The sequence below is a fragment of the Macaca thibetana genome, chromosome 3 (genome assembly GCF_024542745.1).
Source record: "Macaca thibetana thibetana isolate TM-01 chromosome 3, ASM2454274v1, whole genome shotgun sequence".
Taxonomy (NCBI): Eukaryota; Metazoa; Chordata; class Mammalia; order Primates; family Cercopithecidae; genus Macaca; species Macaca thibetana.
The window spans coordinates 122,423,662-122,450,646 of record NC_065580.1 but is presented as its reverse complement, the minus strand read 5'-3'; the positions used below and the strand labels follow the sequence as shown (position 1 = coordinate 122,450,646).

General features: G+C 39.2%; 1 protein-coding gene and 1 non-coding gene across 10 annotated transcripts in view; both read left to right on the top strand.

Moving 5' to 3' along the window:
• The window catches only part of LOC126951481 (calmodulin-1-like), a 1,062,071-nt gene that overhangs the window by 689,831 nt on the left and 345,255 nt on the right, over window positions 1-26,985 (top strand). The window lies entirely within an intron of this gene.
• LOC126951827 (small nucleolar RNA SNORA31) lies at window positions 23,506-23,637 on the top strand. Its single transcript, XR_007724675.1, has one exon. It is a non-coding gene; the product is annotated as a small nucleolar RNA SNORA31 (small nucleolar RNA).

The window sequence follows — 26,985 nt, the reverse complement described above, 5'->3', positions numbered from 1 at the left end:
CTCATTACAATCCACAGGGCTAATAAACTAATAATTTTTACTCATCAAAGGACACCATAAAGACTTTAGCTTTTGGCCAAGAGGGAGTAACTGATGACCCTCTTTCCTGACAAATAACTACAAAACTGGGAAAAATATTCCATACCTTGATCTGGGTGGAGATAAGTAGATCATAGATGGATAGGTAGGTGGGTAGGTAGGTGGATAGATAGATAGATAGGGGGCTGGGCACAGTGACTCATGCCTGTAATCCCAGCACTTTGGGAGGCCAAGGCGGGCGGGTGGATCACAAGGTCAGGAGATCGAGACCATCCTGGTCAATATGGTGAAACCCCGTCTCTACTTAAAATACAAAAAAATTAGCTAGGCGTGGTGGTGGGCACCTGTAGTCCCAGCTACTCGGGAGGCTGAGGCAGGAGAATGGCATGAACCTGGGAGGCGGAGTTTGCAGTGAGCCGAGATTGCCCCACTGCACTCCAGCCTGGGTGACAGAGTGAGACTCACTCTCCAAAAAAAAAAAAAAATAATAATAATAATAGATAGATAGATAGATAGATAGATAGATAGATAGATAGGGACATTCCCACCCAATAATGCTAACTTATTCATTTTAGTCTTTGTAAATAACTAAATAAAATCTTTTTAAAAACACAAAAAAATGCTTTTCACTTTTCACCATAAAATGTCATTTTGTTATGGTAACTTTTATGGAGAGAGATATTCTTTATCAAATTTTAAAAGGTGTCTTCCCTTACTATTTAGCTGCCTTTTTTATCATTAAGATATGTTGCACCTCATTCAATGTTTCTTCTGCCTGTGTTCATATCATCATTCCTGCTAATGAGGTAAATTATATACATTTAGTTTCAAGTGTTAAGCCAACCTTGCAATCTTGAGGTAAATCTAATTTTGTCTTTATGTTTGATCTTTCTTAATACACTATGGAACTTGTTGTGATACTATTTTATTCAAGATTTTCTTCTCCATGTTCATAAGTGTGATCAGATTGTTATTTTCTTCCTTATGCCTTTGCGAGTTACAATATCAAGAGTATGCCAGTCTCACAAAATGAGCGAGAAAATGTTACCCTATTTTTCTCAAATACGAAATAATTTTGGTAATTTTAATTTACTTATATCTTGAAAGTTTCATAGAGTTGCCCAGAAAATTATTTCAGTTTGAAATAAATTTTTGTGGGAAAATTTTAACAAATTTATTTTTTGAACAAACTACTCTTCAAATTTCTCTTCTTTTTGAGATAATTTTAGTAAGTTTTGAACTTTATTTATTTACTTATTTATTTTGAGATGGAGTCTCGCTCTGTCACCCACGCTGGAGTGTAGTGGTGCCTTGGCTCACTGCAACCTCCACTTCCCTGGTTCAAACAATTCCCCTGCCTCAGCCTCCTAAGTAGCTGGGATTACAGGTGCATGCCACCATGCCCAGCTAATTTTTTTATATTTTTAGTAGAGATGGAGTTTCACCATGTTGGCCAGACTGGTCTCAAACTCCTACAGACTTAGTGTAGCTAAGTTGGTAGCTGTTTCTGTGGAATCTTGAGAAGATGGAAAAAGTGTAGCAGTTAGAAATTTACTAACTTAACACCTGCTAAGCAAGACACACCACAGTTGCACATAAACAAAGAGATAGCAGAAGTCGATTGAAACATGGACCTTGGAGACAAATGGACAAGTGTGTGCGTTAGGATCCTTCTACTTACTGTTAGAATGTAGCTATGCATAAGTTAATTACAGGCTCTGGTTCCAGTTTCCTCATATATTAAATGTGAATAATAATCATAATATTTATTGTTAAGTCTAGCCTATGTCTGCCCAAGTCTTATCAGTATTGGTGTGCAAAAAGTCTTACATTAGCAATAGCTTCCTAAATTCCATAAGTTGTTACCACTTGATTTCAAACTATAGTGCTTCTAAAGGCCCTCAACTTTTACTCTGCCATTTCTTGGAATGTACAGGATTGTATGATATGAGTCAGGAAACAGACTTCTCAAATTCTCTTCTTGCCCTGTCTTTGGTATTTTTTGCCTTTCAGACAGATAAGGTTAGTGTCTTACAACTCCTACTTAGTGACTGATGTGTCAATTTTAAAATTTGCAACAAGTGCTTATTTTTCAGAGCTGCTGAGGATACAAAAAACCTCCAGGGTACAAACAGGGCACTGTGTCCCTGGAGATTCTCATTGTGCTGAAACCATATGAATTTTCATAGAGAAATGGGAAGAATATGTCTTTTTTATTCACATCAGTGCAGCCATAACATACCTCTGGGTCTCCCAGAGGCTTTAGTTAAACAGATTGTTCAATTATTCTCATAAGCACCCTCTTTATAGGGTTAGCTTTAGGATCAGGCCTCTGGAAGGGCACACACTGCTTCCCCTCTCCTTTCGTGTATCTCTTAAGATACTAATTAACAGAAAGCCAAACATGACAAAAGCAAACATCTTATAGTCAATAAACCGTAAACAAAATGAATTTCCAACTGGGACTCATGCATGCACTAAAATAAGCCTAAATCCCACCTCAGGCTACAACTTGTACTCTACTGCGTAGTAGGAGTCTTGCAAAAGGAGCACATCAAATGGCTGACCTAATAAGGGACCCCAATCAATGTTTACTATTAAGGACTTTGGCACGAAATTCAAAATAGGAAAGTCAATTAATGCCTTTTTTTCCATTTAAGAATTATACTTGAGGTAGTTTGGAAGAAGACAAGATAGATGGAAATCTGTCAAAATAGGCCACCCCAAATGATGTTTGCAATTTTTATTCAATCATGTCCATCCTTCAGGGCATCAATTAATACCATTTTAATCTATTTTAATTTCAGGTCTGCTTTAATCTACTGTTTATTTACAGAAGTTCAAATGTCACAAGCTCATTGGAAAGCAATCATTTTGTCAAAAATTCAGTCAGATTGAGAACATGGAATGATGCTAAATCATTAGTAATAATGTCGTTGGACGTTGTTGGAATATAACTCTACTGGGACCAGTGTAGTGAGTTTTCTCTCCAAAATAACTCATTAGCTTCACACAGAGAGAGCTCTAGTCCTCAGGTTGCAGACTGGACCATTGACCTCATTCGGCCGCCTGACAAACATCTGTCACCAGGCTTGAGGGCTCAGGCTGGGAGAGGTCAGCCCCATCCAAACCACTATATGAAAAGTAATTTGCTGCATCTGATTTACAGGTGGCATTGAAGCTTGTTATTTATTATTTTTTGTATTAAAAACATAGAATTTCAGTTCTCTATTTTACTTAATTCGTAGAGGGAAAACACTATACATGTTTTGCTGATTTTGATGAAGATTAAAACTTAAATTTTGGAATAAAATTTTTGCCTCTAATGACGAATCCGTAGACTGTTCTAGACAATATAGGGTGTTGGAACTGATTAGAGATCTAACCCTAAAATAAGAAAAAGCAATTTGATACTAGGTAAACAGAGAATACAAATAGCCCCAATGAAGCAGCTGAGCACATGCAGTGGCTGACATTTAATTGATAGCCCACCCCTTGTGCTCCACAGACAGGGACACAGCTCTGTGTACTTCCCCACCATCTGCAATGCCCTAGGGGTCCCTGGCTTCAACTCTTAGCTGTGAGGAGTGTCTGAAATTTGAAAGGGCTAGCCAGGGTTCCCGTGGAGAGCACATGTATGGTATGAAGGGCAGTTGTCCAAACGTGCAAATATTTAAATAGAATTAAAGGCATACAGTCAACGTTGGGCTGCTGTTCTGCCCATATTAATTGTGACAAATCTGCTTTCTGTTAATTTTGTAAAATGGAATACACTGGAGAAAGATTAGTTACATCACGGTCTTTGTGACTTATTGCAAATATTCAAGAAAATCTAATATATAATGCCCACCAAGTACAGCAATAGAATAGCAATTTTCATATATTTTTAAGAATACAACTTTGTAGATGGCCGGGCATGATGGCTCCCACCTGTAATCCTAGCACTTTGGGAGGCCGAGGTGGATGGATCACGAGGTCAGGAGATTGAGATCATCCTGGCTCATATGGTGAAACCCTGTCTCTACTAAAAATACAAAAAAAAATTAGCCGGGCATCGTGGCAGGCACCTGTAGTCCCAGCTGCTCAGGAGGCTGAGACTGGAGAATGGTATGAACCTGGGAGGTGGAGCTTGCAGTGAGCTGAGATCCTGCCTGGATCTGCCAGGCTGCACTACAGCCTGGGTGACAGAGCAAGCCAGAGTTGTATTCCTGTGGCATAAAACAAGAAGAAAAAAGTAAGTAGAACACAGAAAATTCCAACATTCTTAAGTAGGTATAATTACCAAATACTTAGGTAGAATTTATATGTAATTCTTTCATAATGAAAATGGAATATTTATGAAAATAAGACACCTAATAAACCGAAAAAATTTTAAGTTATATCACCAAAAAGTATGCTAAAAATCTCAAAAAATAATTATTATTAACCACTCATAATTATTAGTCAATTTTATGTTGTAAAGTTAGCATGTAAATTAAATTGCATTTAATCATAATATCAAATAACTAGCATTAGCAATTAATTAATCAATCTTCAATTAATACTTAATGACAGGAACTTTTTATCAACTCTTGTGAACCACAATGTTCCGTGGTCATTGGTGAAGTCAAGAACCAAGAATGTAATCATAATCGCAATAATAACACATTAGACAATAATAGTAATCACTACTACTATTAGTAATCATTTTAGAATAAGCATCACTACTTAGTCTAAAGACCAAAACCTAAACAATTGTGGGAAAAAGTCAAAGACTTAAATATTTTTCCTTAAGAAGGAAGAAAACATGGCCAGGTGAGGTGGTTCACGCCTGTAATCCCAGCACTTTGGGAGGCTGAGGCGGGTGGATCACTTAAACCACTATATAATATGGTGGCTTAAGGGTTAGGTTCAGTAGTCACATAGATTTTTGTTTGCTTGTTTGTTTTAATTCTAGTTCCTTTATTAATTTTGGCAAAAATCTTAATCTTTCTGGGCCTTAAATTTGCTACAACATAATGGTGACAATAATATATACCTTACTGTGTTATTGCTTTAATTAAATTATATGTTACATAATGTTCATAACCCAATACTAACAAATAGACTAATAAATTAAAAACCCAATACCAAGAAATAGGCCATGTGTGGTGACTCATGCCTGTAATCCCAGCACTTTGGCAGATCAAGGAAGGCAGAGCACTTGAGGTCAGGAGTTCAAGACCAGCCAGGTCAACATGGTGAAACCCCCTCTCTACTAAAAATAAAAAAAAAAAAAAACTAGCCAGTGGGATGGTGGGCGACTATGAGGCTGATGGGCGACTATGAGGCTGAGACAGGGGAAATCTCTTGAACCTGGGAGTCAGAGGTTGCAGTGAGCCATGATGACACAACTACAAGCCAGCCTGAGCGATAGAGTGAGACTTCCCTCACAGTAAAGAAAAAAAAGAACGTAAAAGTGAATAGCTTAGCATTTTTTCTTTTTCTTTTTTCTTTTCTTTTCTTTTTTTTGAGACAGAGTCTCGCTCTGTTTCCCAGGCTAAAGTGCAGTGGCACGATCTCCGCTCACTGCAAGCTCCACCTCCCAGATTCACACCATTCTCCTGCCTCAGCCTCCCGAGTAACTGGGAGTACAGGCGCCCGCCACCATGCCCGGCTAATTTTTTGTATTTTTAGTAGAGACGGAGTTTCACCATATTAGCCGGGATGGTCTGGATCTCCTGACCTCGTGATCTGCCCACCTGGCCTCCCAAGTGCTGGGATTACAGGCATGAGCCACCATGCCAGGCCATGAATAGCTTAGTACTTCTAAGCAAAGGAACAACATATTTTAATAGAATATTAAGATTGAAGAAGTTAGAAAATAAGAAACAAATTAGAAAAATGGGCACAGTGGAATTTATAAAGAAAAGTAAGAAATAGATCCCTTAAAATTTTATCAAATAGATAAGACATAATGAACTTGATTTAAAAAAACCATAAACAAATAGATATAAGAAATGTGAAACTGTTCCTTGAAAAGTTAAAATATGAAATAAACTGAAGATTAAATATGAGAAGTGTTATTTATATGGTAAGATATTAAAAAGCCTAAATCTAAAAATATATTTTAAAATTTTATTAGTTTTCAAATAATTATGAAGATGTAGTTTTACATTGATAAGTAAGCTATTTCAAACTTCAAATTAAGAAACAAAGACCTTGAACATACAGAAAGCAAAGCTTCCTATGACATTCTACAAATTAAATATAGCAGTGATTCTAAAATCTGATAAACGTGCCACAGAAAGAAAACTACTTATCAGCAAAATAGCAAAAGAAAATATCAACAACCAATAGAAAGCACTTAATTGAATAAATAATGCATTGTGACCAAATAGGTCCAAGTTCAGAGATGCAATGATAGTATTCAAAGGCATTCAGGGGCCACCCTGCACAGGATGAGTAGGGTGGGATGGTGGGACAGTGAACAAAATGAGCCAGTACACTCCCATGACATGAGTAGACAAGGTAGAGAGAAAGAAAGGTGTACTGCAGTTGATGCATTTTACATACCAGTACAGGAAATGGGGTTAGGAGACAAAGACCAGTTTCGTGTGAGCACGGGACACTGTTCTGCAGTGTCAGCACCTGATTTTAGGCAAACATGGGTCAACACTTTCCTCAGAATGGTGTGAGACTAGGCACAGAATTTAAAATGTATTCCAGACTCTAACTTGCCATGAATTAGAACATTTAAATTTAGCTATGCTGAGATGTTCAAAACTTCCTGTGCTTGCTATTTATTTTGAAACTCCAAGTTTTTACAAGCTTTCGTGAAGTAAGCTTTTATTTTTACTCAAATATCTTCTCTGCCACCTCTCCACAAGCTGTCCCTTCCGTGGACTCCCACTGTGTTTTGTTATCTGAAAAAACATTTCATTAAAAACAAAGGAACAACGACAAAATCACATTCTGTTGTTATGAAGCATGATCTAGGTATGCATCTTACTGGAAGATTAGGACATGCATTTTGGATGTTCTCACCGTAAAGAGATGATACATGTTTGAAGTGGTAATACACTAATTACTCTGATTTGATCATTTTACAATGTGTATGTATATCAAAACGTCACATTATATCCCACAAATATGTACAACTATTATGTGTGAATTAAAAATGAAATAAAACTTTAAAGGACTCAGGCATTAAATAGAAAATTCTTTATTGTCTCTTGTAAGCAGAAAAATCCATGATTATCTAATTGTAACTTGAAAGAATACAAGAAGATATGACAACTCTTCCCAAGTTAAGTTATAGATTTAGCACATTTCCAATTAATAGCCTAATGAGATACTTTATGAAAGCTGACAAAATGATTCTAAGACTCATTAAAAAATAAATGAGTAAGACTGCTTAATAGATTCTGGAATAAAAAGAATAGTAACAAAGGAATGAAGATCTTATCAGATATTAGAACCCATCATATATCAAAAATATTAAACTTGTGGGGAAGGAACATAAAACTCACAGAAAAAAAATCACTGAAACAATGTAAAATATAAACCAAGGATGATACATGAAGGAAATAGTTTGAATAATTCTTAAACTGAGCCAATAGTTCAAAAAGGAGACAATTAACAGTGTTTGTTCTTCATATAACTGGGTAGCAATACACTTCCAGACTATACAGTACAATACAGAATGTAAAGCTTCATTTTCCCTTTATGAAGCTATAGAGTTTGATGTAGTTCATTATTTTACAAGGACGAGCTACAGATTGTGGTCCAGGGAAGACAGTCAGAAAAATGTGAATTGTGACCAGTACTGAGACATCTATCTATTATCTGAAAAAGTAATTGTGATCTGCAAAGACTGATAACGAGTATTTGCATTAATTTCCTACTTAATGGAAATAAGGAAATGCAATCAGTTTTCTTGGAGCATTTTAATACCATTTCAGTGACATTAGTCTTTTTGTATATACATTATACCCAGAAAGCAATGGATGTGTGGCAAAAGTAATATATGCAGATTTAATCATAGCTTCAAGGCCAATAGTACTCTTTGTTATAAATATGTTTTCACTGGACTTTACATATACTGCATCATTCTTAATATTTACTTTTTTTCCCTCAGGCAATAGCCAAATGGGAAAATATACACAAATACATACATAATCATCATGCTATAATTCCTGGCATTAAAATTTTTCTGTGTGCAACCAAAGTGAAAAAATGGTGGTGAAAGTTTGTGAATATGACCCCCCCCCCCCAAAAAAAAACAGTCAAAAAAATTATTGAGGCTGGGCGCAGTGGCTCACGCCTATAACCCTAGCACTTTGGGAGGCCGAGGCAGGTGGATCACAAGGTCAGGAGTTTGAGATCAGCCTGGCCAATATGGTGAAACCCCGTCTCTACTAAAAATACAAAAATTAGCTGGGCGTGGTGGAGGGCGCCTGTAGTCCCAGCTGAGGCAGGAGAATTGCTTGAACCTGGGAGGCGGAGGTTGCAGTGAGACAAGATCATGCCACTGCACTCTAGCCAGGGTGACAGTGTGAAACTCTATCTAGAAAAAATAAAATAAAATTACTGAGTGCTACAGAATAGTGAGACAATGGGATGAGAGGCCAACAGATGCATGTCTGCTGCCATAAACAAATAGCACAGAGACCTCCTAGTTCTACTTCCCACGCGTTCACTCACAGGTCCTGTAGGTCCGGGTCCTACCTCTCCTCCCACTCTTTGGAGCCTCGCTAATCAGAGAGGATCTAAGGAACACCCGGTCCTATCTTTCTTCCCACTCATTGGAGCCTCTCTAATCAGCTAGAAAGGATCTATGCTCCTGAATAAACTTGAGGCAAGAGCCACTCAGGCCTGTTTTATGCTCCAAGTCAAACCACAATACCCACAACTGAGTCCATCCAGGAAGGCTAAGGTCTTCACATGTTAAGAACACTGAATAACTGTAATTACTGAATGTAAAATGCATGCCTCTTGGGTCGTGGCATTATTCTAAAGTCGTGCATTTGCCTTATATCATCTCTATGACATTTCAGTGTAATTTATATCAACCCTCACATAAATTGCTTGTGAATCATGGAGGCATGAACTCAAGAAACACGGAAGTGCTGGGCCAGTTGAATACATATAAGAAGAAAATAGTTTGTAAGAAAGAATGAAAATAGTCAAGGAGTGTTAAGGCAGACAAGATCGTTGCATTTTATCACACAAGAATTTGTTTTGGCAACTCAGTCAGTGAAAAGTATCTGGGGTATTAGTGTACATGTGAAAAGAGAATGTAAAAAGTTCTGCTAGCTACCAATTAGATGATACAGGTAGAAATGTTAAACAAAACCACAGGGAGGGAATCAACAACATCTAGACTGTAAAAAATTCTACAGCAATGCTGCCTACTGTGCGAAGGACCAGTTTGTTTGGGTAGTTAGTTGTAATTTCCAATCCATTTTAAATTTCCAGTAATTTAAAATATAAACACACACACACACACAAACACACATATGCACACAGACACATATAATCACATACTTAAATTGTAAATAGCTAAAAAAAAAGATTTTTAAATCCTAATTCATTTTACTGTTGTTTATTTTTGAAATTTTACACACAGCAAGTTCTAAATATTGCATGGGGATAATGGAACAATATTTTCAACTTATACAAAGTTTGAATTGTGCTGTACCATCTAAAAAACAAAAAACAAACACATTTTCTAAAAAGTATCAAAAATACCTTGTCTAAAACATATAATATTAACATTGCTTCCCAAAGAAATAACTTATTATTTCTAATATACATTAATTATATTGATATAATATTTTAAAGTGTATATAAAAATATATATATATATATATTCAGTTAGTATTTTTCCAAGGAAAATGTACTGTTTTTTACAGCATTCCTACCTTTTCACTGAAATAGATTAAACATTAATCAGAAGTCAAACTATCCCTATTTGCAGACAATATGATTCTCTACCTAGAAAACCTCATATTCTGAGATCTGATAAACAACTTCAGCAAAGTCTCAGGACACAAAATAAATGTACAAAAGTCAATAGCATTCCTATACACCAACAATAGCTAAGCTGAGAGCCAAATGAAGAACACAGTCCCATTCACAATAGCCACAAAAAGAATAAAATACCTAGGAGTACAGCTAACCAGGGAGGTCAAAGATCTTACAATGAGAATTACAAAATACTGCTCAAAAAATCAGAGATGACACAAACAAATGGAAAAACATTCCACGCTCATAGGTAGGAAGAATCAATATTAGTCAAATAGCCATGCTTCCCAAAGCAATTTACAGATTCAATGCTATTCCCATTAAACTACCAATGATATTGTGCACAGAATTAGAGAAAATTATTTTAAAATTCACATGCAACAGAAAAAGAGCTCAAATAGCCAAGACGATCCTAAGTAAAAGCACAAAGATAGAGGCATCATGCTACCTGACTTCAAACTATATGACAAGGCTACAGTAATTAAAACAGCATGATACTGGTGCAAAAACAGACATATAGACCAATGGTACAGAATAGAGAGCCCAGAAATAATGTGGCACCCCTACAACTATCTGATCTTTGACAAACCTGACAGAAAGAACCAACGGGGTGAAAAGGACTCCCTACATAATAGACAGTGCTGGGATAACTGGCTAGCCATATGCAGAAACTTGAAACTGGACCCCTTTCTTTCACCATATACAACAATCAACTCAAGACAGATTAAATATTTAAATTTAAAACCTACCACTATAAAAACCCTGGAAGATAACCTAGGGTATACCACTCAGGGCATAGGAACATGCAAAGATTTCATAATGAAGATGCCAAAAGCAACTGCAAAATAACCCCACAAAAATTGACAAGTGTGACCTAATTAAACTTAGGAGCTTCTACATAGCAAAAGAAACTATCAACAGAGTAAACAGACAACCTACAGAATGCAAGAAAATATTTGCAAACTATGTATCCAACAATGGTCTAATGTCCAGCATCTATAAGGAACCTAAACAAATCTACAAGCAAAAAACAAACAACCCCATTAAAAAGTGGGCAAATGACGTGAACAAACACTTTTCAAAGGAAAACATACATGGCCAAGAGCTTATGAAAAAATACATAACATCACTGATCATTAAAGAAATGCAAATCAAAACCACAGTGAGAAACCCATCTCTGGCTTTAATAATAAGCCAGTATGGTTATTATTAAACAGTCAAAAAATAACAGATACTGTCAAGATTGTGAAGGAAAGATAATGCTCACACACTGCTAGAGGTAATGTAAATTAATTCACCCACTGTGGAAAGTATTTTGGCAATTCCTCAAAGAACTTAAAACAGAAATGCCATTTGACACGGCAATCCCTTTATTGGTTATCCGTCCAAAGGAATATAAATTATTTTGTCATAAAGACACATGCACATATATGTTAATTGCAGTGCTAGTCACAATAGCAATGACATGGAAACAACCTGAATGTCCATCAGTGGTGCACTGGATAAAAAAATGTGGTACATATACACTGAGGAATACTATGCAACCATAAAAATGAATGAGATCATGTCCTTTGCAGCAACATGGATGGATCTGGAGGCCATTATCTTAAGCAAACTAACACAGGAATGGAAAATCAAATACACATGTTGCCACTTGTAAGTGGGAGCAAAACGATGAAAACACATGGACACAAAGAAGGGAACCAAAGACACTGAGTCCTACTTGAAGGTGGAGGGTTGGAGGAGGGAGAAGATCAAAAATCTACCTATTGGGTACTAGGCTTATTACTCAGATGATGAAATAATGTGTACACCAAAACCCTGTAACACACACTTTACCTACATAACAAACTTGCGCATGTACCTGTGAACCTAAAATGAAAGCTAAACAAGAATTTTTTTAAATTGAAAATAAACATTAATCAAAAAACAACTCTAAATTTATGCAGCTGTGTCTATGATATTGTAAATTGGTCTCTTTATTTTTAATCTGCTGAATAAATATCCTGAGATAAATTCCTTTGAGTAGGATTACTAAAAAAAAAAAAAAGCAATTTTTTTTTACTGGAATTTGGGAAATATTATTTCTATTCAGTTCTCTGAAAGAATGGGAAAATTTTATAATGACCGTAAAGATTTGTCCATTTACCTAGAGTTTCACCAACAGTGGAGTTTATAACACTTTTGAAAACTTAACTAATTAAAAATTTAATTTAACAAACATTTATTTTGAAATGTTATGTACAAATAAATAAGTTAGGTATTGAGGAAGTGCTGTATCTCCACATAGGTACATCATCCACCATGCCTATTGACCTCTACTAAATCATTAAATTTGGAAATTCTTAAGGATCAATCCTGGTCTCTCTTCTTTGATCAATGTATAATCTCCTCCAATGCAAATTTATCTGTACACGTGGATTATTTGGCATATACACATACATGGTTGATTCTTTTTTTTTTTTTTTTTTTTTTTGCAGTAGTTATGTTCTATAAACTTGCTGCAAACACTGAATTAGTGAATGCACTGAATTAGTAATACATGGCTTTGAAGGGAAACATGGGGTTAAGTACTTGTGAACCTCTGATCACATTTCCATCAACTAATCAATACAAAACCTTGTTTTACATGTGTATCTGTTTATGGACAACATATTTATTATATACTGTTGACTAATTAACATGGAACCCTCAGTCAACAGCACTGTAAATCATGCCTTCACTAAGTTTCTCTAAGACTTGTATTTTCTTCCTAAGACATATCATAGTCACACTCTGCAGGTATTCTAAATATCTAAATCACCAACCAAAGCAGAAGATGCAAAAATATGCCACTAAATAGACTGTGACAAGGCCCCTTGCTAACATTATGAGAGCTGAGACAAGAAAGCGGAGCATGGCCTGGTTGCCCTCAGCAGAGAAAATCTGTACCAGGGGACACAAGAGCTTTTGCTGCTCTGGGCATGTCCATGAATGAGCACAAAAGCACCATGTGTATTGACTTGAGGGGTTACAAGCAAATTTTAGCAAATAGGTAAATTGAAAAATGTGAAATCTGATAATAATGAAGATTGATTATGTTGAAAAAAATAAAAATTTTATCTCTAATTCAGATTATCATTTACGGAGTATTTTATGAGTGTAGAATACTCTGTTGTCTAAAATTAGAATCATGACTTTCCACCATACACATTTCCATTGTAAGTGACAGGTAACACCCTCCACCCCTCATGGCAAGCAGGAACCTGGCAGTCACCTTTGGTAACTCCCGTGACTGACCCCCACACCTTTGATCACTCCCAAGGCCAGCTGATTATACCTCATAACTACTTCCAGAGATTGTCTGCTCTCCACCACCGCTGATGAAACTGATATTTACACCAAGATGATCTCACCTAGTTACTTGCAATGGCCATATTGACCTTTTCAATTTGTTATCTACCCTGATAACAGAGTAACCTTTTAAAGCCCAAATCAGACATATCACCTACTTTAAACTCTTCACAGTTTTCCATTGCTTTTCACTGTAAAAAAAAAAATCAAGGCAATAGCATGGATTTTAAAATCATGTACACTTTAAAAAGCATGCAAGTACTTTAGATACAATTGGGTGATGATGAGATGCTTGGAGCTGCTATAATTATTATGCGAGAAATGAAAAACTGAAAAGTACAGCCAAAATCTGAGGATGACAAAGCAAAAGGATGGATAATTAGGTGTGAATGTGTGTATGTATGTTGTGTATGCTGTAGAGATTAACTGATTCATTCACATGCTACAAAAAGGCACCTAGATTTCCCTTTCCAAGGGTGATAGCTGCTTCCTGTTTCTTGATTTGTTTCCAGGAATATTCTGGGTGGCTATATAAACACATCTTCCTTTTCAGTTGCGGATATGAACATTGTCATACATCTTGCTTTGTTCACTTCATATTCAACTTTTGGAGTTATTCCACCTCAGAATAGTTAGGTCTATTTAATTTTTTTTTAATTGGACACCAGCATTACACAGAATGGTTGACACCATTTATCTTATTAGTTCTTTTTTTTTTTTTTTTGAGACAGAGTCTCACTCTGTCACCAGGCTGGAGTGCAGTGGTGTGACCTCAGCTCACTGTAACCTCTGCCTCCCAGGTTCAAACGATTCTCCTGCCTCAGTCTCCTGAGTAGCTGGGACTACAGGCGTCCGCCACCATGCCCAGGTAATTTTTGTATTTTTGGTAGAGACGGGGTTTCACCATGTTGGTCAGGCTGGTCTTGATTTCTTGACCTCGTCATCCTCCTGTCTTGGCCTGCCAAAGGGCTGGGATTACAGGAGTGACCCACCATGTCCTGCCACTAGTCCTTTACTGAAAGACATTTGAATAGTTTACATAATTTTGTAATTACAAACAGCAATGCAGGGAGCATCTTGTACATATGCTCTTGTTTAGCAGAGCAAATATATCTATGGCAATGCTGGATCAATATAGGTATGTGGTTGTTGATTTTGACGAGTGAACTAAGAATCCTTCTGGAGAAGTCCTGTTAGTGAGCAGCACGGGCTTGTGGTACTGAGTAAGAGTGCCTGTTTCTCACATTTCCCTCAATGCCATGCATTATATGGCCCACCCCTACCAAGACTGGCCAACCACAGAAAAAGCATGGCAGCCACGCTGAAAGAGTCAACGCAGGCATTATCAGGAGTCACAACCTCACACCCTGTGAAATTTACAACCTGTCAGCCTCTCATGGATCAACTCAGCAATGTTCCGATGGGTCCGTGTTTCTAACCTCTCCAGTTTCTTGGACTTGTCCCTCCTGAAGACCCATCCTGGCTTCCAGGGGGCAAATGGACAGGGTCACTTCCATGATGAAGGCTCCACCTAGCTGGCGTCCGTTGGGCAGGGTTTGGCTGAAGCCCCACCTCTTCCAGGACTTCGTTCTGTAGTCAGGCCGCCTATGTGTCTGTTTCTACACTTCTCTTAGATGCTTGATCTTTGGCTTTTTATTTTCCTTGTCCTTGCTTTCTGTCCTTTTCTAGAAAATTGTCATCCACAGATCCACTTCCTCCGGCTTCGAGTTTGCTGAGCTAGCAGGCTCTAAAACTGTTTTGTCTATATCTCCTTGTTCTATGAAAGAATAACACTTCATTATTCAAGCCAATGTTAATACGGTTTTCTGATATTTAAAGTGGCAGCCATCCTGAAACCTAATATCAAGAGTTGGAAAGAGGGTTTTGAAGTAAGTTATCAGCAGACTGAGGCCATGGCACCAGGATGATGTTAACCTAAATGAAGCTCTGGGAGAAAGTGGATCCTGATTGAGCCAGTAATGGTGAGGGCTCACATTAAATTCCCTTCCTGTGACAAGGGGCTGGTTCTAGAGCAGTGTGCAAGACACAGGGCTGTGCCCAGTGCTGTGCATTCAAAATTCCTGAGAAAAACCAGATTTGAAGAGCAGTTTTCAAAACAACAGCAACAAAGTTATCTCCAGCGGGGCTGAAAGATTTCCTTCTGTGGAAGGAGTCATGAGATAGAAAAGCTTCGCAGCTTTGTGGCTGCAAGAGAAGCACTCACTGAAGGCAGGGATGTCAGGAGTGAGCAGAATGGAGATCAGAAGAAAGACAGGATTGGTCCGGGGAATCTGGCACCTGAGGCCCTGACTGCCCTCATGAGTGGCGACGCCCCCTAACTCTCTGAAAGCAAGGAAGATCTAATAGAATGAATATCTCAAGGAAAAGAAAATTGACAGCTGCCACAGGTCTGGAGATGCAACGTTTCTTGGGTAATGTTCAGGCATTCTTATGGTGTTGAATTAGAGAATAGTTCTCATGAGAAAAGACTTCAGTTATTTGTATTATGATTACTAAATGTTATTCATTTATTTTCTGAGGAATAGATGCTTATAAAAATCCACAGCAGGTCTGGCGCGGTGGCTCACGCCTGTAATCCCAGCACTTTGGGAGGCCGAGGTGGGCGGATCACGAGGTCAAGAGATTGAGACCATCCTGGCCAACATGGTGAAAGCCTGTCTCTACTAAAAATACAAAAATTAGCTGGGCATGGTGGAGCATGCCTGTAATCCCAGCTACTCAGGAGGCTGAGGTAGGAGAATCACTTGAACCCCAGAGGCAGAGGTTGCTGTGAGCCGAGATCGTGCCACTGCTCCCCAACCTGGTGACAGGACAAGAGTCCATCTCAAAAAAAAAAAAAAAAAAGAAAAGAAAAAAAAATCCACAGCAACACTTATTCTGAAGTATAACTTTAAAAACTGTGTGATAATAACCTAAGGCTTTATATCGAAGGAAACTGTCATTTGACCCTAAATTATGGATCATAATTTTATATTTATTATGGGAAGAAACTATAATAAGAATATTTGCAAAATTTTCTCTAAGTTCCTCACCTTTATACACAGTTTCTTTCTTTCCCTGTTAATATCAATTCGCCACTAACATGCAATTTACAGACCTGTAGTCACATTATATGATCAAGGTCGTTAGTGCTTTTTTTTCAACTAGTCTTGCAATAAATTACATATTGACAACTGTCCATGATTTCCACACTTACATCAGGTAACAGGTACAAGATATTAAATATTTTCTTAATCCTCACTCTTCCAAAAATGTGCTTTGAAAATTTCTCTTTCTACAGTGTTTGCCTCTGAGGAACGAATTCTTCATGGAAATTCCAAGATGGAAGTCATTAACTTATCTAATGTGATATAATCTTTCCCAATTAAGTATTCTAACCCTGGCATGAGAAATGTGGTCAATTATTTCAAAACTTTTCCAGCAACAGATGTTACATTTTGAAATACTGGATAATTAAATTTATGTGAAGGTTTAAGCTAATAGGATATGGAAGAAATGATACCTCTCTGTAGTTTCAATGTGTAGCTCTTTATGAATGAGGCTGAGTAGTTCACATTTGCCCTCCGTATTTGTATTTCTGTGTCTGTGAAATGTTTGGTCCTATCATTTGTATATATTTTTGATATTGAGTGACAGTGACTTTTACAATTAATTTATAAGACTTCTTAGTATATTAAAGGATTTAAACTTTTGGCTGTGTTATGACTTGGAAAAATGAATAATTTTTTCATTTTTGCATTTATCTTTTGAATCTGTGTATACATCTATAAGTTAGACAGAGTCAAATTTATCAACCTTTATTGTTCTAATTAGGGCTTGAAGTTTTCTTAATATATTTGGAAAGGTAATTTTTTTTATGTAATGTGTTTCATTTTACAAGTCAAAAAAAAAAAAAAAAACATAAGCAAAGTTAAAAAACAAACTGGGAAAAATACTTATATCTCGTATTACAAACAAAGGACTAATTTCCCCAAACATAGAAATTGCTGAAAACATCAACATCCCAGGAGAAAAATGAAGCAAGTTCACAGAACAGGAAACACAAGTGGCCCTTCAACAAATGAAGAGGGACTCGGCCTGTCCTGGTGAGATGACAACCTGGAAGGTCTAGTCCTAGAGTTTCCTTAAAAATCTAGGCCAGGGCTGGGAGCGGTGGCTCACACCTGTAATCCCAGCACTTTGGGAGGCTGAGGTGGGAGGCTCACTTGAGGTCAAGAGTTGGAGACTAGCATGGGAAACATGGGGTAACGGCTCTCTACTAAAAATACAAAAATTAGCCGAGCGTGGTGGCGCATTCCCGTAGAGTCCCAGTTACTTAGTAGGCTGACAAGAGAATCACTTGAACCTAGTAGGCGGAGGTTGCAGTGAGCCGAGATCCTGCCACTGCACTCCAGCCTGGGCGACAGAGCGAGACTCCACCTCAAAAAAAATATATATATATACATATATACACACACACACACACACATATATATATATATATATATATATATATATAAATCTAGGCCAGATTGTTCTCACTTCCCGGTTTAGCCCTTGCCAGGGGCCGCTCACGGACTCGGGTGTTTGTGTTTTTGTTGACTATAATTTTGGTGTCCTGACCTGTGGACCAACACGGTTTTCCCCTGGCGCAAAGTGAGGATATGCACTCTTCCTCGTCGTCGTCCTTCCCTGTGGTCCGCAGGCCCCGCCGCCCGCATGTAGCCCAGTGGTGCCAGAGGAGGCGCTGCAGCTAAGCACGCGCACTCGCTGTGCGGCCGCGGCCTAAGCAGCAGTTTCCAGGCGGTGGCTGGCAACACTCCTCAGTCCACCTCCGCAAACTTCGCACCTAACTACGGCGGACGCTCCAGCCCTGGGACGCGGAGGGGGACCTAGGCTGGGATGGGGCAGGGGCCAGGGCTGTGTGTGAAGGAGAAGGCAGGGATGAAGCAGCCGCGTCCCAGACCTGCTGTGTCCCGACCCGCCTCTGCACGCCTGCCAGCAGCCCGGGCGCCAAGTGCCTCAGTTTCTCCCGGAGCCCGGGAGCTGGCTTGGACTGCAGCTCCTGCAGTTATGGAGGCTGGAGACGCTTGCGGACGCTGCGGGCCATCCCGGGAGCCGGCGGGGAGCTGCCGTAGACCGTCGGGGGCCAAGATTCCCCCGCCAGGTCAGGGAGTGCCGGGGCCTCGCAGGGAGCTGGCTCTGAGGTCCTTGTGGAGTCCTTGGGGGGTCCTTGTGGGGTCCTCGTGGGGGTCCTCGTGGGGTCCTTGCAGAGTCCTAGTGCCTTGCAGGGCGCCAGCTCCGCTGAGTACTGGGCGCCTGCGCTCAGCGCACTGAGGCTCTGGAGTCCGTCCTGGCCTCACCGGTGTGGAGCTGACGTTGGCGCTACAGCAGGGCACCAGCACCATCCGCAGCCTGCCGGGCTAGCGCCTCCTTCCCAGAGTGACAGAGCGCTGCCCCAGGTCCACGAGTCCGCTCCGCCCGCAGGGCCCAAGCACCAGCACCATGAGTTCTTACTGCATCCTGTAAACAAAAACTTTCCTGCCTTATGTATTTTCTTTCTTTTTTTTTTTTTTTTTTTTTTTTTTTTGAGACGGAGTTCTTACTACATCAAGGGCTCTTTATGGAATTCCATGTAAACTAATTTTTTTGTATTTTTAAAACATTGTGTTAGCCAGGATGGTCTCGATCTGACCTCGTGATCCGCCCGTCTCGGCCTCCCAAATTTACACTTGAAAAAAGTGTATTTTCTAACAAGAATAATTTGTGGTTAACTGTGATTTATGACACTCTAAAATAGTAACAATAAAAATTAATAAAATTAGTTTTAATTTATCATTTTATTTATTTTTGAGACACAGTCTTATTCCATCACCCAGGCTGGAGTACAGTTGTTCCCAGACCAAACTGAGAATAGGGCTGCTATTTTTCCTGGCCCAATAAGGAGAAGCATGCCGGGCGTGGTGGCTCACGCCTGTAATCCCAGCACTTTGGGAGACCGAAGTGTGCGAATCACAAGGTCAGGAGATCGAGACCATCCTGGCTAACACGGTGAAACCCCGTCTCTACTAAAAATACAAAAAATTAGTCAGGCGTGGTGGCGGGAGCCTGTAATTCCAGCTTACTGGGGAGGCTGAGGCAGGGGAATGGCGTGAACCCGGGAGGCGGAGCTTGCAGTGAGCCGAGATGGTGCCTGGATCTGCCAGGCTGCACTACAGCCTGGGCAACAGATCGAGACTCCGTCTAAAAAAAAAAACAAAAAAAAAAAAAAAAAAAAGGAGAAGCAGATGAGCTGGGGAGGAAGAGAGCTTTTATTTCTGCAACTGGTTACAGGGAGAAGGCCTGGAAATTATTGCCAGACCAACTCAAAATTACAAAATTTTCCAGAGCCAATATACCTTCTAAGCTATATGTCTCTCTGTAAGTGTGTATTCATCTGAAGACATAAGTAATTAACTTCTTCTAATCTATAACTAAGGTCTGAGTCCTGAGGACCTTCCCCTGGAGCCAAAGTAAATTTACTTAATCTAAATGGGTCCAGGTGCTGGGGTGATTACCTTCATCTTGTCTCCTACTAAATCACGGAGGTTTGGGGAGTTCCTTCAGACCCCCAATAAACTTGTTTGTGGAGGCCTGGGGAGTTTCTTCAGACCCACAGTAAAACTCATTTAATCCTAAATGGGTCCTGTTAAGAATTCCTTGTTATTTTGTCATGGTTTGAGGCCCAGAAAAGGCCTAGGAAAAACTCTTAGCGGGCTTTTGTTACATCCCAGACTTTGTATAAGGGGACTGGCTTTTAATATTTAACTTAACCACTCAGTCAGTAGCGAAACCGTTGTTATGGAGGCCTGTGTCAGTGAGACCTGGCCTGCCACACAACAGCACTATCTCTGCTCACTGAAACCTCTGCCTCCCACATTCAAGCCACTCCCCTGCCTCAACCTCCCGAGTAGCTGGGATTACAGGCGCCTGCCACCACGCCTGGTTAATTTTTGTATTATTAGTAGAGACTGGGTTTTGCCATGTTGGCCAGGCTGGTCTCGAACTCCTGACCTCAAGTGATCTGCCTGCCTCAGCCTCCCAAAGTGCTGGGATTAAGGCATGAGCCATCGCACCTTGGCTGTTTCGTTTATTTATTAATATTGGGCTAAGAACATTATGTGGCATATAATTTAACTCAAACAATAGCATAGGTATATATTATTGTCACCATTACACACTTACAGAAATTTAAGGCCCAGAAAATTTAAGACTTTTGCCAAAATTAATAAAGGAACTAGGATTAAAAACAAGCAAACAGAAAACTACTCTACTGCTGAACCTAACCCTTAAACTGACATTATATAGCACAGCTCTTATTGTGTAGTTAAATTTTGTAATATGCTTATGCTTATTATAGATGTCTAAGGGAAGACACACATTCCAAGTTGGTTCAATCTTATTTGGTAAACACTTTGTTAACAGTATTGAGGAATTTCCGTGGAACACACACAGCCAAGTGCCATTGTCATCAGGCACAAAGTGTAGCCAAACATTAATTCACTTAGTACATATTTATTAAAGGCCAAGAACTGGGATATGGTGATGGCAAAAAGAAATATATTGTTAAATAAAATGGCTTAAAGGATAAAAAAATAAGTGCCATGTTGGCTCAGGAAACAGTTCTTCCATTTGTAGGAGGTGTTGAATAATGTATGAGCTGGAGAAATAAAGCCTTGTGAGTTAAGGGGAAATTCATCTGTGACTCTGAAGCAGGATCTCCATCTAGTCATTACTGGGATTCGTGCTGTCTACCTCTTGTTTCCACCCAGCACGCTGAATACTGAACACCTGCCCTTGTGGCTGGATAGGGCAGTGTGACCAGTTCTGGTCAGAGGATTGTGAACACAGAGGAACATATTTTCACGAAACTAAAGCATGTAGTTGCTGCTCCGACACTCTGCATAATTCTGGCCCCACTGCCTAGCCTATGTCCTTAAGTGATTAGGGGCAGAGACTCCTGCTGACCTAGAATGAACCTGTATAAGGATTGTAAAGTAAATTTCTGTTATATTAATCAGCTGACAAGCGGGAGTTGTACTACAGCAAAACCTGTATCTTTACTATTTTGACTGATAAAATCTACCAGCCTCTAGGAACTCGGGGTTATTGTCAGTTTCATCACTATGCCCTTGTCCTTTTGTAACTCATCTCACTGGCCATCACTGGCCTTTGTCACAAGTTTTGGAATACCATGAAAGCAGGGATCATAGAAGAGTATTGTGTTGCTGCGTCCCGAGCATATATATTACATGAAGCTTAGCACTATGTAAGTGTAAAGTATACACTTATGGATGAATTAATGAATATATAATCGAAAGTGTTACATACTTTCTTTACTGAATGAAATCATGCATCATATAAGGAAATAACTCCTCAGACATTACCAGGACTTAAATTTTAACATAAAATATATAAATAATGGTGTTAAATAATCTTACAATTGTAAATTACACATGCCTTTTGTTATACCAGACTTTCTGGGAATAAACCACGAGGCAAGCTCTTCTTTGGATATGACACGGGAGCAGTAAATGCCTTGTATTGAGGATGTGTTTGAGCACACTGGTCTGGTAGCTCTGTTGCTGTTGAAATACCATCAGGAACATCAAAATTATCATCTAAATGCCCATGTTCACAACCATAACATTAAACAGTGTTTTTCATTATGTATCCCTCCATCTCCATCACACCTTCTTCTCTACTAAACATCAATTTCCCAAACTAAATGTAAACTGCCTCATCCCTGATCCAGATTGAAGGCTGAGGCTGCAGAGCTGTCTGCAGCACATCGGGAGACCTCTGGAATACTAATGGCGGCAGCTCCACCTGAGCAGCACGGAGCTCTGGGTTCTGCGGACGCCGCTTCCCCTAATGTTCTGGGAGAGAGGTCGTGCATGCACCTCACCACAGGTGGGAAAGCAAGGGCATAACGACACCGACTGAAAGCTTTCCCAGCTGACACAACACTGGGACATTTTCAGAGTTATGTTACCTCTGTATTAAAAGTCTAGCCTCCTCCTATTATTTGGGACAAGCAGGGCAACTTGCCAGTAACTTTGGGCCCGTGGCATGGGCTTTGTAAGGAAAAGGAAAAGCAAGATTGATTGCCTAATGGAAGCTCAGGTGGATGCCACAATTCTGCCTGCCAGTTGGTCAATTACTTTCCATGGTGAACACTTCTTTTGGATAAGTAACCCTGCACCTTGTAGATAGGAAAAAAGAAAGATCATATGCTCTTAAACTAGACTCATATCCAAGTTACTCATAGCATATGTTAGCATCATGATTTTGGCTAATCTGTACTGTGTCCTGTGAAGCAAAATAAATAGCTCTAGCCCTAGCTTAGAAAAGGTTAACATTTCCTGTCAAGGGTTTTGAAAACATATTTGTTTTAATATCTATAATTCAATATATCTTGTAAGACTTTCTCTTTTAAACATACAAAAAGATGATTTAAGAAATAACTTTTGCAAGGTTAAAATGGTTCTGATTTTGACCAAGGTAAAGTCTGGTTATTTTGAGCCTAAACTAGACACACTGTAGATGTGTGTTTCATTAAGTAATAATTGGCCAATTATGGTTTTAGAAAGGTCACCTCAGACACTTCCTCTTCACTCAGTGGAGGGTATGCACGGTCCACCATAAGATACATATGTTACATTGTATTTTACTAGAATAGTAAATAAAGAGAAAACTAACAGTCTGGTAATTTATCCCCCATTGTCCAGATATTTGTGGTCATTCAAAATTTCTCTAAAGTCTGAATAAACAATGACACATTAGAGGAAGCTAAAGGAGTAATAGGTCATACTGAGTGATCTGATGTCTTCTAGGAAATATCTAAAGCAAGCTGCTCTGAGAGTAATATTTTGATTGGGAGAAAAGTTCTCATTAATTTATTTATTCAGCAAATATTTGTGTATGTTCTGTGCTCATATTTTGCTGGGCCTAGAAGGGAAACACACAGTAGGCCCCTTGCTTACTGTAAGTTTGCGATATCCAAGACACTTTATATTCTCTTCATACCATAGGATTCGGTGACAAAAGATATGTAGCATAAAAAAAACAAACAAACAAACAGGATGCAATAAGTTGGAGAGTAAATCCATCTGTTTGGCAGACCTGGAGCAGTTAGTGTCTGCTGCTAAGGATTCCATTACAGATGTGAGAAAAAAAAGTGTTCTTCTGTTTTCTGTCTGTCTCAGTGGCAATGAAGATTGAATGGGGGATATGACAGAAGAATGTGGTAATACAGGAAAATACATGGACAGAGAATTTTCACAACTCAGAAATAACCTTGTAAACAGAAAAAGCCCAACTACCGTAACTTACTGTTGAAAAAAAGTTATCATATATCTTTAGTAATGGTTGCATTTTGAAAAGACATTTATCTCTGCAATCTCATTCGTTGAGAAAAACATTTATCATATACATACATATGTATATATTTTACATATATATAATTTTGTTGCAGGCATAATAAAAAACGCTACAAGGAAACTTTCAGAATCTTACAATCTAATTAGTATTTGGATGCAACAGTTAAGATTTTTAAAATGGCAAAATATAACTTTCAGAAGCTTTTTTAGTAAGGGTTTCTGTGTGATCTTGTTTCTAAAGTATATAGATTTTTATTATTTAGATTATAAAGACAAAGTAAAACTTAGCTTATTTGCCCAGATTTTTTTCTTTTCTTAGGGAGAATTTATGATGCTTGAAAGGATCAATAGTTCTTGCAACAAAAATCCTATATTTATCCAGAGAACATAACAGAATGTCACAATAAATAAGTGCTACTTTAAGGCTCAACCTCTTTCTGCTACAGAGAGCTGCAGGCAGTGCTTGCCTATGACAAGATTAAGGAGGAGCCGCGTTCTGCGCCTGGTGTCCATGCTTCTCCAGCTAAGGCTTTAGCCCTTGTAGCTTACTTTCCTATGGCACGGCCTGCCCTTACCCTACCCACACGTAGATCGGACTCTCAGAGAGGCTCTACAATGCAGTACGTGATACTCGAGATAGTCCTCCCTTTACTGTACACTGTGAGCGATGCCCAGCTCCCTATATGATGACACCTTGGAAAACCTCTGACAAGGGGCCTACCTACCTACTCTTCCCAGGAGAGTTTGCATTTGGCAGAAAAATCCTCACACTTTGTCAGTACTTTCTAAAGTACTGAGAAATGGATATCAATTGGTGATTTTCAGTGAGCTGAATAAAGGAAGTATGCAAAAGAATTGCTGTGAGCCAAACTGGACCTCCAGCTGAACGCTGAGGGAGATAAGGTGGGTGGACACCTCCGTGCCTCCTTGCAGGAAAAAGCACATCCTTCTCTTTTTGTCCTCTGAGATATTCCTTTATTCAGTGTGACATTTCTGGTAATATGCTGTACTTCCTTTCATCTCATAACTCCATAGCTATGCACAGAGATTTTAAAATTTGCTTTCTCATCAGTGCTCAAGTAAGTTTTGGAAACTAAATTAGATAAACCAGTTTCTTCACTGCAGGAATGTTCAGAAGACTCAAAAGAATAAAGCACTATGCAAAGGAATCATATTACGAGACAGTTTTCAAAACCGTGTTTGCCATGGTACTCGTGTGTGTGTGTGTGTGTGTGTGTGTAGATGGAGGTGTGCATGACTGTTTTGTATCAATTAATCTCTCAGAAATGATGTTCCATGAAATATGAAGCAGTGAGCCAAGATCCAGATAGATACAGGTAGATGTTAAAATATTCTTTTCTGGCTGGGAATGGTGGCTTACGCCTGTAATCCCAGCACTTTGGGAGGCCAAGGCAGGAGGATCACTTGAGATCAGGAGTTCGAGACTAGCCTGGCCAACATGGAGAAACCCCTTCTCCACTGAAAATACAAAAATTAGCCGGGCGTGGTGGCACGTGCCTGTAATCCCAGCTACTCAGGGGGGCTGAGGCAGGAGAATGGCTAGAACCTGGGAGGCGGAGGTTGCAGTGAGCCAATATCGCATCATTGCACTCCAGCCTGGGAGACAGAATGAGACTCCATCGCAAATAAATAAATAAATGTGTGTGTGTGTGTGTGTGTGTGTGTGTGTGTGTATATATATATTCATCTTCATATTTATTTTTTATGATCTGTGCTGTCTTTGTATTTGCTCACTCACTGATGATGAAAGAGGCAGAAAACACATGGCTCTAAGCAATACCTCTGCCAGCAGGACCTCAGGAGAACCCTGATCCAAATGCAGATTTTCAAGGGAGGATTCCACGGAATTAACAAGTACAGAAAACTGAGAGCTTCCAAGAGAATCACATAGGAGTCCTGAAAACAAACCTCCCTGAATCGTGGGTAACATTAATCTTTGTAGAGGTGCGGCTGCTGCCTTTCTTGATGATGGCATCTCTGTTTATTGCAGACCATGGGTTGTTATGGTGATGGACTCTGGAGTAGGGAGGATAGATTAATATGGATAAGGATCTGGGGCTGTGAATACTCACATTTTTGGGTTGGGCTTACGGCAGCACAATTCACAACCAATTCACTGATGTGGGAACTATAAACCAAAGAACTTCTGGCCGGGCGTGGTGGCTCATGCCTGTAATCCCAACACTTTGGGAGGCCAAGGCAGGTAGATCTCCTGAGGTCAGGAGTTTGAGACCAGCCTGCCCAACATGGTGAAACCCGGTCTCTACCAAAAATAAAACAAAGTAGCCAGGCATGGTGGCAGGCGCCTGTAATCCCAGCTACTCAGGAGACTGAGCCAGGAGAATCACTTGAACCTGGGAGGCAAAGGTTGCAATGAGCTGAGATGGCACCACTTCACTCTAGACTGGGTGACAAGAGTGAGACTCCTCTTTCCAAAAATAAAAAGAACTTCCTAGAATGATGTGCGCTAGACGACTAGACTGGCTTCTGTCTTCAATGTATCACCTTGTATCCCTACGGAGGTCATGATTAGAAAGTCAATCATCCTTCTACTACGGGTAGAACACTGAACTTCAGGAAATGCAAAACAGGGCCAGAGATTTAGTTTGGCAGCTGGGACAGTTTTGCATTTTTCAAATCACATGAACAACATCACCAGTATGACTCTACTTCCATTCTTTTTTACCTTGACTTGGGTTATGCTGTGTGGTGATTATGTAAATTAAGGACAAGGTAAATTAACATTTGTTGGTGGGAAGGCATTACATAGGAATAGGCCGAAAGGGCTAATTAATTTCTTGAAATGTTAGAGATGATGGTATCTTTGAACTTCAAAAAATTCAATTAAGTTTGACTTTGTTATACTTGGCCGTGGACAGGAAAAACCTTTAGGTACAGTAATCAGAAATAACATCGACTTAACATTTAAATATATACTAGTTTTTATTAGAGGCAATTGAATGTCCTCCAAAAAAAGACCATGAGTATTCATAGGTTCTATAGAGGTTAAACCCACCTAGATACAGAACATCATAAATGTAATGTGAATAATTTGTTGCCGCTCCGACAAGAAAAAATAAAATCAAAGCACGATATCACAATTTAATCACCTATATATGCAGAATAAGTACATATAAATAGAAAGTATTGAAATTTGTTTCATTCCCATACTAACAAAACTTTT